At 41.5% G+C, this 13,166-nt stretch overlaps 1 protein-coding gene across 1 annotated transcript in view; it reads left to right on the forward strand.

Moving 5' to 3' along the window:
* Positions 1–9,300: 9,300 nt before the first annotated feature.
* Positions 9,301–13,166, forward strand: part of LOC139416518 (plexin A3) — a 136,237-nt gene continuing 132,371 nt past the window's right edge. The window contains exon 1 of the mRNA XM_071165217.1: positions 9,301–9,354. The gene's annotated coding sequence lies outside the window, so the exon portion shown is untranslated. The remainder of the gene's footprint in view (positions 9,355–13,166) is intronic.

The following is a 13,166-nucleotide window of genomic DNA, read 5'->3' on the forward strand; positions in this document are numbered from 1 at the left end:
GACTTCAAACTGTAATGTAAATGTCACCATCACTGGGTATGTTTATTGATTAATACATTGATATGGGATTAAGCTACAGGCTAGAGGCGAATTATCTCCAGTTCAGTTTGAGAATGCCTATGAGTTGGATTCTCTGGGGCAAAGAGCTGGGGTGTAGGAGATTTGGGAGTGTACAATGAGTACAGCAAAGGATGCTGGTAGTGCAGCAGGAACTGTGGTTCAAATGTATTATACTCCCCCTGAAACATATACATACTGTGTTCTTTCTCTCTCACTTTCTCTCTCACTTCCTCTCTAACTTTCTCTCTCGCTCGCGTTCTTTATCTCTCTATCTCACTCACTCACTCATTCTCTCCAATCACAAAGTACGTCTCTTTCTGAAATGGCAGAAGTGGGGGGATGGCACAGTGAGTGTGCTGCGTGGCAGTTGCTTTGCTGATGCAGCTCCAAGACTTGGGGTGTTGGCTCAAAGAGGGGAAAGGAGACCACAGGCATGCATGAATTGGAATTCAAGTGGAAAGGCCTGTGTATCAGTGAACAACAGCTGCTTACCAAATTGCCACTCAACCCATCACTGATACCAGCCATTACCTACTGTCCATCTACTGTGATGCCCTGAGCATAGACCATCTTTATTGATCATCGTACATAAGTATGGCCATACACTTCATACTACTATTATCTCTATATGAACAACAATATTTTTTTCTCTCTCTAGCCTATTAGTATTACCACACACACTAGTATTCACAATATCACTGTATACTGTAAAATACTGCTGTATTTACTGTAGATTATTTTTGGCATATCATGTTTTGAGTTTTACTCAATATATTGCCACAAGCAATTTCATGTCAATAAAGTAGAAAAATGCATGGAGAACTTTCCCAGATATCTATGCAGCATTTAATGCAAACTGAAAAGTCATTTCCCCCCTGGAATATCCCACCGACTGGAATAATGTAAATACTGCTGTTGGGGCACAGCACAAACAAGTGTTGCTTAGCAACTGTTTCAGCTCCATCTTGAAGTTTACTTATTTTTTTTGCAATAAGATAAAAACAACACAATGGAAATTGTACACTATTGTAAACTGCGGTTATATAATGCACTATGAGAAGCAGCTATATAGTGCTTTTCTGTCTTTTTACTGTGTATCGCCATACTTGATAAGTGTTCTCTCATGTCACATTTTAAGAGTTTGAGATCAGTTGTTTTCCATTACGAACCCAAGCAATCACACACAGTTGAAAGAAAATTAGCACATAAACCGCTGCATAAAAGGCCTAAAAATACATCTTTACAATGAAACAGGACTACTGGCTTGATTTTAACGAGAACCTTCATGAGATACAGGCTCAAACAGTCAAATTGACCAGTTTTCCTTTCCACCTCGCTGTGGTTAAGGGAAGGAGGGGGCTCTTTGTGGTCTGGATCCTATAAACTACACACATGATTTCACAAACAGCTGCAGTGGCTTATAGGGGCCAGATGTGAGGCTCATGGGACTAAAGCTGCAGTGCTGTGGAAGAAGCAGCCTGGGGACCGGCCTAACCGCCCAGCAGTCAATAGAAAGGGGCATTGTCATGCATGCTGCAACCCTTTTTATGGTGACTTGAGCAAATTAACAGGGAGTAGGCATCAATTTACACATACATTCCTCCTCCGTAATAGTAACATTTTTGTTTGCCAAGTCTCTCTCTCTCTCTCTCTCTCTCTCTCTGTGTAGTTAGGTTTAGGGTTAGGGGTTAGGGAAAATAAGATTTTGAATGGGAATACAATTTTTGGTCCCCACATGGATAGTAAAACCAATGAGAGTGTGTGTGTGTGTCATGAACATTTCAAACTTTTACAACCTAAAGCCCCTGATGTGAGGGTGGTTATGCCTCACAACAATTATAATTGCCTGCTTCTTTACACTGGGCTACTACTGTGTTACAAAGATACACATCAGGGGAGCGCTATTTTCAGTTTGATCCTTGGAAATGCAAATGGCCATTAACTTTTTTGGGGGGGTGAAAATAAGATTCAATGATAGGTGAACTCACAACAGTAACTGCAGGCATGGTTTTCTGTGAAATTAAGAAAGCTTCACATCTTGTGATTTTGGCTGAAGGCAAATAGTTTTGAATTTGTGATTACTACAAAAACAGGACAACAACTATTGGGGACAAGAGGGTGTGTTGTGTTAAAATGGAAATATATACTGTAGGTAGGCTTCTGTACCAGCAGAATATTCTAGTACAGCTGAGCGTTTGGCAAAGACTGACTGGAGCAGAGCTGGGGATGACATGTTGAGTTGTTTTATTGATTAAATAACCCAAACACATATTCTCTCAGTGCAATAAAAATGTTGTTCTCTAACCCTGGAGACATTAGACAACTTGCTATGATTGAATAGAGCCCGATGTGTATCTGCCTACAAAAATAACTAATTTGTTTGATTGTTGCATTCCTGTAGCCACTGGGAGGCAGTGGTGGCTTCCAGGGGGTAGAGTGCAGTTCAAGACAGGCTCTCAGGCTGACTACAGCACAGAGTAATGTTAAAGCATGTGGAATTAACTTTGGCCATTAGATGTTTCCAGCCTCTGAAATTGCCAACATCATTTCTTATTTCAAAGGCTGAGTTTAAAGTATTAATGGTTTCTTAAATAATTCATTCATATTGAGGTTAATGAAGTTTAACTGCAGAAATCATAGGTCCCTCAACATAACAATATATCTGTGTAACACTCAAGAAGTGCCTTTCTCTAATACACTCTGGCCCCGCTCCAACCCCACGAGAAGACAGGACCCATAGGGGACTACTGCTTCTGAACTGCTCTCTTGCAAAAGTCTGATAATAATGTATGCAATCTAATTCATAAGGGTACTTCCAGGGAGAACCTGACGTCATCATAAAGGACAGACTATTTTATTCTACCAAATGGTAAATGAATATTACAGAATTGGACTGAGATCATATACAGTACTAAAGAGACCATGTGCCATAGGCCTGTATGTAAAACGCCAATACCGTTCTGGTCTCCATTTCCTATCTGGCATGTTATCATTGTCCCATGATAACACAGACCTGATTTGTAGACTGATATCAGAATATTCTGTACATTTATGAATCTCTGCTCATTGAATAAGAAAATAACTGTAATTAGATTGATAGAATTAGTTACTGTGTGTCCTCAGTGGGAGTCATCTATTCGCAATGACATCTCCAGACATAGCAACCTTTCTGGAGGAATCCATTGAACTTTGCTATGACTGCTGATGAATACTTTTCGTATATTTAGAAACTTCATTGGTGCAGTGTATTTTTGTAGTTCCCAAGACCAAATAAATGTAAACAAACACATCTGGGAAGAACACCCCACACCAAATATGATTGGAGGGTGGCTTTAGTAAAGATGTTGGGGTCCCTGTGATGAGGGTTGTGTTTTCCTAAGGAAACCACATGGACATTTCATCTGCTTTGGAGGTTCATGGTCCTGCATTTCCCCTGCTCACATCTCCCGGCTTTCAGCAGGGCACCATCCTCCGAAAGCACAGTGTGGTCGAGGAACTGAGGAGGAAGGGCTGTGTTCCTCAAGTGGCTTCAATTAGAGACAGTCACAATTACAGAGGGAGGGAGTACACGTGGCCAAACCTGCCATGCTCACACTCCAACTGGATTACAGGGACAGGGACAGGGAGGCTACCAATGCCAGGCTACTTGGTCATTCCTAACCCACCCAACCCAAACCAAGGGTTATTTTAGGAACTTTCTGGTTTTTGTATCTGGACTGGTCCAATTCCAATCCCATCAACTCAATGAGTGTGATTCAACCTAGAATACCATACTACCTAATGAAATGTTTTGCATTATATGGTTCCACTTCCCAGGCCTCATGAAGGCCCACATACACTGAGTATACAAAGAATTAAGGACACCTGCTCTTTCCATGACAGACTGACCAGGTGAATCCAGATGAAAGCTGTGATCCTTTATTGATGTCACTAGTTAAATCCATTTCAATCAGTGTAGATGAAGGGAAGGAGACAGGTTAAAGAAGGAGACATGGATTGTGTATGTGTGCCATTCAGAGGGTGAATGGGCAAGAAAAAAAAAACATTTCAGTGCCTTTGAACAGGGTATGTTAGTAGCTGACAAGCTCTCTGGTTTGTGTCAAGATCTGCAACGCTGCTGGGTTTTTCACGCTCAACAGTTTCCCATGTCAATCAATAATGGTTCACCACTCAAAGGACATCCAACCAACTTGACACAACTGTGGGAAGCATTGGAGTCAACATGAACCAGCATCCTGTGGAACGCTTTCGACACATTGCAGAGTCCATGCCCTGATGAATTGAGACTGTTCCCAATGTTTGGTATACTCTGTACATTGACAAATAGAAATGCATCCAATGCTATTAATTTAAACCACAACAAAGAAAAGTAGTTTGTGGAGATACCTAATGTACTTTAGCTGAATTTGTGTTTAGTGCAGTGGGGTATTGCAGGTGTCATTTCTCCTAAACAGGCTATTACTGGCCACATGATTTGAATAAGTGGATTGCTTTGCTGCTGACTGGTGGTTGACATCAAACCTCATCACTGGTGAATGACAGACGACATCATTGATAGGTTATGACTCCCACACTTAAGGTGCATATTGCAGAATCAGAATAGCATTGCATTAATTAATTATTATATATTTACGCTGTTCAGGGCAAATGGTACTCTAAAAGAATTGTACAGCGCATTCGGAAAGTATTCAGACCGCTTGACTTTTTTCACATTTTACTACGTTACAGCCTTATTCTAAAATGGATTCAATTGTTTTTTCCCTTCATCAATCTACACAATACGCCATAATGACAAAGCAAAAACTTGTTGCACAATTATAAAAATCTAAAACTGAAATATATCATTTACATAAGTATTCAGACCCTTTACTCAGTACTTTGTTGAAGCACCTCTGGCAGCGATTACAGCCTTGAGTCTTCTTGGGATTGACGCTACAAGCTTTGTACACCTGTACTTGGGGAGTTTCTCCCATTCTTCTCTGCATATCCTCTCAAGCTCTGTCAGGTTGGATGGGGAGCGTTGCTGTTCATCGCACAGACAGGAATAAGAATATAGAAATATATGGACGAGTAATGTCAAAGCAGCATAGAATAAGATACAGTAGAATAGTATAGTATACATTGTATACACACAGTTGAAGTTGGAAGTTTACATACACTTAGGTTGGAGTCATTAAAACTTGTTTTTCAACCACTCCACACATTTCTTGTTAACAAACTATAGTTTTGGCAAGTCGGTTAGGACATCTACTTTGTGCATGACACAAGAACGTTTTTCAACAATTATTTACAGACAGATTATTTCACTTATAATTCACTGTATCACAATTCCAGTTGGTCAGAAGTTCACATACACTAAGTTGACTGTGCCTTTAAACAGCTTGGAAAAGTCCAGAAAATTATATCATGGCTTTAGAAGCTTCTGATAGGCTAATTGACATCATTTGAGTCAATTGGAGGTATACCTGTGGATTTATATCAAGGCCTACCTTCAAACTCAGTGCCTCTTTGCTTGACATCATGGGAGAATCAAAAGAAATCAGTCAAGACCTCAGAAAAAAAATGGTAGACCTCCACAAGTCTGGTTCATCCTTGGGAGCAATTTCCAAATGCCTGAAGGGACCACGTTCATCTGTACAAACAATAATATGCAAGTATAAACACCATGGGACCATGCAGCCATCCTACCGCTCAGGAAAGAGACTTGTTCTGTCTCCTAGAGATGAACGTACTTTGGTGCGAAAAGTGCAAATCAATCCCAGAACAGCAAAGGACCTTGTGAAGATGCTGGAAGAAACAGGTACAAAAGTATCTATATCCACAGTAAAAACAAGTCCTATTTCGACATAACATGAAAGGCCACTCAGCAAGGAAGAAGCCTCTGCTCCAAAACCGCCATAAAAAAGCCTAACTACAGTCAGACTACTGCACATGGGGAGAAAGATCGTACTTTTTGGAGAAATGTCCTCTGGTCTGATGAAACAAAAATAGAACTGTTTGGCCATAATTACCATCGTTATGTTTGGAGGAAAAAGGGGGAGGCTTGCAAGCCGAAGAACACCATCCCAACCATGAAGCACGGGCGGGGCAGCATCATGTTGTGGGGGTGCTTTGCTGCAGGAGGGACTGGTGCACTTCACAAAATAGATGGCATCATGAGGCAGGACAATTATGTGGATATATTGAAGCAACATCTCAAGACATCAGTTAAAGCTTGGTCGCAAATGGGTCTTCCAAATGGACAATGACCCCACGCATACTTCCAAATGGCTTAAGGACAACAAAGTCAAGGTATTGGAGTGGCCATCACAAAGCCCTGACCTCAATCCCATAAAACATTTGTGGGAAGAACTGAAAAAGCGTGTGTGAGCAAGGAGGCCTACAAACCTGACTCAGTAACAATAGCTTCTGTCAGGTGGAATGGGCCAAAATTCACCCAACTTATTGTGGGAAGCTTGTGGAAGGCTACCCAAAACATTTGACCCAAGTTATAAGATTTAAAAAAAGTGCTACCAAATACTAATTGCATGTATGTAAACTTCTGACCCACTGTGATGTGATGAAAGAAATTAAAGCTGAAATAAATCATTCTCTTGTTACGGTCATCGTTGCATGAAGAAGTGGACCAAAGCGCAGCATGGTAAGTGTTCATGATTTATTAATAGAACACTGAATAAAAAAGAGACTGAACAAAACCGAAACAGTTCTGTCTGGTGCAGACACAAAAACAGAAAACAACTACCCACAAAACACAGGTGGGAAAAGGCTACCTATGGTTCTCAATCAGAGACAACGATAGACAGCTGCCCCTGATTGAGAACCACACCCGGCCAAACACACAGAAATAGAAAACATAGAATGCCCACCCCAACTCACGCCCTGACCAAACCAAAATAGAGACATAAAAAGGATCTCTAAGGTCAGGGTGTTACATCTCTCTACTATTATTCTGACATTTCACATTCTTAAAATAAAGTGGTGATCCTAACTGACCTAAAACAGGGATTTTTTTACTAGGATTAAATGTCAGGAATTGTGAAAAATGTAGTTTAAATGTTTTTGGCTAAGGTGTATGTAAACTTCCGACTTCAACTGTATGAGATGGGTAACACAAGATATGTAGACATTATTCAAGTGACTAGTATTCCATTTATTTAAGTAGCCAATGATTTCAAGTCTGTAGGTAGGCAGCAGCCTCCCTGTGCTATTGATGGCTGTTTAACAGTCTGATGGCCTTGAGATAGAAGCTGTTTTTCACTCTCTCTGTCCCAGGTTTGATGCACATGTACTGACATCGCCTTCTGGATGGTAGCCGGGTGAACAGGCAGTGGCTCGGGTGGTTGTTGTCCTTGATGATCTTTTTGACCTTCCTGTGACATCAGGTGCTGTAGGTGTCCTGGAGGGCTGTTAGTTTGCCCCCGGTGATGTGTTGTGCAGACTGCACCACCCTATGGAGAGCCCTGAGGTTGTGGGCGGTGCAGTTGCCATACCAGGCAGTGATACATCCTGACAAGATGCTCTCAATTGTGCATCTGTAAAAGTTTGTGAGTTTTTTTTGTGACAAGCCAAATCTATTCAGCCTCCTGAGGTTGAAGAGGCTCTGTTGCGCCTTCGTCAACACACTGCCTGTGTGGGTGGACCATTTCAGTTTGTCCGTGATGTGTACGCCAAGGAACTTAAAACTTTCCACCTTCTCCACTGCTGTCCACTCGATGGTGATAGGGGGGTGCTCCCTCTGCTGTTTCCTGAAGTCCACGATCATCTCCTTTTTTTGTTGACGTTGAGTGAGAGGTTGTTTTCCTGAAACCACACTCCGAGAGCCTCGTTGTTGTTGGTAATCAAACCTACTACTGTTGTGTCGTCTGCAAACTTGATGATTGAGTTGGAGGCATGCATGGCCACGCAGTCATGGGTGGACAGGGAGTACAGGACGGGGCTGAGCACGCACCCTTGTGGGGCCTCAGTGTTGAGGATCAGCAAAGTGAAGATATTGTTTCCTTCCTTCACCACCTGGGGGCAGCCCGTCAGTAAGTCCAGGACCCAATTGCACAGGGCAGGGTTGAGACCCAGGGCCTCAAACTTAATGATGAGCTTGGAGGGTACTATGGTGTTGAATTCTGAGCTGTAGTCAATGAACATCATTCTTACATAGGTATTCCTCTTGTCCAGATGGGATAGGGCAGTGTGATGGCGATTGCATCGCCTGTGGACCTATTGGGGCAGTAAGCAAATTTAAGTGGGTCTAGGGTGACAAGAGGTGATATGATCCTTGACTACTCTAACAAAGCATCCATTGAAGGTTTTAGGTAAACTGTCTGGGAGGTATGAGTATTAGTAGATGAAAGTGCAAAATTGGCATACATTAATGTCATAAATAGACAAGGTATTGAGTGTCTTAAACAAAGGTGCTGATGGAGCCAGGTAATTACAGGAAATAACCATTGGGTTTATGAAATTGTAACCTACTTTTTTTCTTCTTCATCTGTAATTTAAATATTTAATGTAACAGATATAAATGTTTATAAACAACACATTGTCCAGTTCCAAGAGATCTGTATAAAAATATTGATTGGTTACTCTACAGAGTTAAAATGACTGATAATATGAGTTACATTTTCCTTTAGTTGAAGCACAGAAAGTCCCTCAAAGTCATAACCTGGAGACAGTCACAGATCAGGCCTAACAGTTATTTCCACGTGAGAGAGTTTAGACTAATTTATCTGCAACATATGTATCATTCATTCATGTATCTCGTCGTCATATTGTAGCAAACATCTCCACCCGCCTTGGAAATCCAGCCTTCTCCCTAACATCTGGGACTGGGTTTGGTAGAAAAATACTAAATTATGGGCGAGCCTGTTCCAAATAGGGTACTGGGATAGATTTAAGCACATGCCAAATGTGATCATATATGATTCTAATACATAGAGACCAAAAGTGAAGAAAAACTGTGTATTGTAATTAAATAGATGTAATAGTTCATAGGTAACTCAGTGTAGCAATCGTATTTGTTCTTATTCGATGGTTTATTGAACAACAGTGAGTTTCAATCCCCTTGTTGAAAGTGGTACGTTCCATAAAGGGATTGCTACCCAAGCCTTTCTCCTCCTGAAGAAAGCGAGACCATTCCTAATGGTTAGAGACTGTCATGCGATTCAAGCAGTGAATTCCCTGCTGGTTTATTTCGAGGATTTTGCACAGAATTAATGAACAAATAATTATAGGCCTATGTGATAACCGCGGGAAAAAGAACTGTACGTGGTTGTGGATGTAACTGTTGCACTTTAAATACAGGTAGGTCCATGAGCCCGTGTTTCATTGCAGATCTCATCTCACGATGCCGATGCTGGTGAGAAAGAGTAACGTTAACGTTTGATTCCGAAGCATGTTTTTTTTTTTTTAAACATGACGGGGCTTTATATGGCTTTTAGTACACCATGCAGTTTGTATCTTGAATGTGATTATAACATATCCACAAGCAATAGTCACTAGGACTGCGTGTTTTAGTTTTATCATGCCTTTTGTTGAAAGGATGCGTGCGGGCTTTGCCTGGATGTGTAGCGTAGTGTGTGATGCAAGGAGACGCCGCCGTTTCATTCAGAACAAAGGGGGCGTTAAAAACATTATTTGTCAGATTGAAAAACAGATCGATTTGCCTTACATTTCATTGAAATTAACATGGGAACACCCTGGTCTTCATACATAGTTCATTTTCTTATTTACAAAACGACACATTAATTATTATCCAACATCTGCAAATATCTGATAACATCATGGGTAGGTTATTTTCCTAGAGAGTTGATTAAGCCAAAACACAGTAGACTATTATATAGTTTGAATGTCAACATTAAGGTTTAATTTGGCAGATTAATGTTATCAAATTGGGAATCTGCGCTTTTTATGTGACTACAATAGTCTTCCAAGCAGGACCTGCCAATTGGATTAACCTGGCTGCCACACGAACAGGGTGTATTCGTCTTCGGGTTGTTTTCACACAGGTTACTACTGCCTGATACATCTGTAACAGCTCCTGTGATATATTGTCACGTGACTTCGCATTTGTTATCAGAAAATGTGGACGCGAATTAGAAACACATTCCCTTCTGTGAATAACTATAATCTAATAGGCTACCCATTGCCTCAAATGTCCTTCTCAATTAGTAAGACAATGGATTTCTTCACAATGCAATTTCAAATCACGTAGCCTATTTCATCCCTATGAAATATTGACGGTTTTCATAAGGGAGGACACTGCAGACGATTCAATGTGTATTTTAACAATTAAAATTATAGCCACTGTTGACGAAAATGATGTTTAAACCATAGGTTATAGGGAGGTTGCAATTAATACAGGGCCAATGCCAGGGCCGCCCTGTTCATGTGCCACAAAATATTTGCAAAAACAAGCACTTGTCTGATGTCTGGTTGTCTTTTAATGTCAGCACAGCAGAATAATGCCAGTTTTTATACTAATCCAGACAATATGAGATTATAAGGAAAGAAACTAATGGAGGGACCGGCCTTCACCCTTCTTTCACCCTCACTTTACCCTCCCTGTATGAATGATTTTGAATGAAACTGTTAGTGCTTTAGCCTATTCCTCTAAGCTACAGCTAACACTCATAAATGGGAAAATTGGTGGCGAAATAAAGGCTATGGAACGCCTAATAAACTCATTTGCATACCTCTAAACCTATTGGCTCATCTATATCAGAGAGCAGATATGGTCAGCCAGTTCAGACATGCGATCTTGAAATCACCAAAGCAAGATTCTATCCTGTATTTGTCATTGTATACAAGGGGCATTAGAGTTTCATGATATCATTGGCCGAGTAAAGTCCAGGCTTAGTTGGCAAGGAGAGTCACAGACATTGGTTATAGCTTCTGTCTGCAAGCCGTTTCTCAGTTTAATATCATCCTCTCCATGGTCTGCTCCTGCTCTGCCATGGAGGTAACACACTTAGCTTTTATCTTTAATGACAACTTTTCTTTTTCCTGGGCAGGTCATTTCTTTCTCCCTCTTCCCAAAGGTAACAGCCAGGGAATGGCTTTAAAGGAAACACCCTATGTGGTTACAAATGATAGGCAACAAGTAGAGCAGAAACACATTGAGCAACCTCCAATAGATTGACCTAATAGTTACCTAATGTGTTATAGCCACACTCACAATGTGAACACCATGTGCTGAGGCTCGTGCTCACATTAAGCTTTATCTTTGAAATTCTAATGGGGAAAGTAATGGTACCAATTTCTTAATTGTCTGACCAAAGACTAAAGGGGACATCCTAATGGGAACACACACTGGTTTTCCATACCACTCTCTGCCTATGCAGTGTATTAGCCATTCCATACCCCTGTTGTTCCTTAGTTTAGTTCATGGCACTGTGCAATAAGCTGTGCAATACGTTTGTTTCCTTTATGCAAGTGAGTGGTCTTTGGGGATTGGTTTGGGTTCATAATGAACAACATTGGGCCAGCGTCTCAGCCAGGATTCCTGTTCTCATTGCTGCTGTAATAGAGAGAGGATAGAGAGGGAACTACTGACCCTACAGGATGATAAACAGTACTAAAATAACAGAAAGAGGAAACAATCAGATGACTCTTTGACTTCCTTCGTTTGTCCCCTATGTGCTCCTTTATCCACTGATGTAATGGACTTAAACTCAACAAAACAAGAAACATCCCTTTTTCAGGACCCTGTCTTTCAAAGATAATTCGTATAAATCCAAATAACTTCACAGATCTTCATTGTAAAGGGCTTAAACACTGTTTCTCATGCTTGTTCAATGAACCATAAACAATTAATGAACATGCACCTGTGGAACGGTCGTTAAGACAGTAACAGCTTACAGACGGTAGGCTATTAAGGTCACAGTTATGAATCTTAGGACACCAAAAGAAAGACGCCCAGGGTCCCTGCTCATCTGCGTGAACATGCCTTAGGCATGCTGCAAGGAGGCATGAGTACTGCAGATGTGGCCAGGGCAATAAATTGCAATGTCCGTACTGTGAGACGCCGAAGACAGCGCTACAGGGAGACAGGAAGGACAGCTGATCGTCCTCGCAGTGGCAGACCACGTGTAACAACACCTGTACAGGATCGGTACATCCAAACATCACACCTGCGGGACAGGTACAGGATGGCAACAACAACTGCCCGAGTTACACCAGGAACGCACAATCCCTTCATCAGTGCTCAGACTGTCCGCAATATGCTGTGGGAGGCTGGACTGAGGGCTTGTAGGCCTGTTGTAAGGCAGTTCCTCACCATACATTACCGGCAACAACGTTGCCACAAACTCACCGTCGCTGGACCAGACAGGACTGGCAAAAAGTGCTCTTCACTGAAGAGTCACGGTTTTGTCTCACCAGGGGTGATGGTTGGATTCGCGTTTATCGTCGAAGGAATGAGCGTTACACCGAGGCCTGTACTCTGGAGCTGAATCGATTTGGAGATGGAGGGTCCGTCATGGTCTGGGGCGGTGTGTCACAGCATCATCGGACTGAGCTTGTATTCGTCCCAATACATATACATTTTTATGGCAAAAATATGACTTGATTATAAAAGGAAAGATCTTGGTGGTCCTATTCAATCCGACATTTAAGTATTTTAGCAGACGCACTTATCCAGAGCAATTAGGGTTAAGCGCCTTGCTCAAGGGCATATTGACAGACTTGTAACCTAGTCGGTTTGGGGATTGGAAACAGTGACCTTTCGTTTACTGACCCAACACTCTTAACCACGAGGCTACCTTCCACCCTGCAGTAGTTTACTGTACGAAGTAAGAGGCCAACGGACCCCAATGTGAACTTTTAAAAATTGAGTAGGGGTGAGTGCTTTTGAAAGGACCCTCTCAAATAGATTATTGGTATTGGTCATCTGTAGCCATGAGTGTACAGCATCTTTAATTTAGCAAAGAGAGCAATTTTTTTTTATCAAGCTCTGCTGACCCTCATTAGAGAAGTACGAGTGAAGAGAGAGTGGTGTTTTCAGAGTCCTTGATTAAGTGAAATGGTGTTTGCAATGATTGCTTCTTTGAGTTCACGTTTCACAGACACTCCACAGACTCTTGCCATTCCTAACCATTCAACTAATAATATGGCCC

This window comes from Oncorhynchus clarkii, chromosome 9 (genome assembly GCF_045791955.1).
Source record: "Oncorhynchus clarkii lewisi isolate Uvic-CL-2024 chromosome 9, UVic_Ocla_1.0, whole genome shotgun sequence".
In the NCBI taxonomy this organism is placed as follows: Eukaryota; Metazoa; Chordata; class Actinopteri; order Salmoniformes; family Salmonidae; genus Oncorhynchus; species Oncorhynchus clarkii.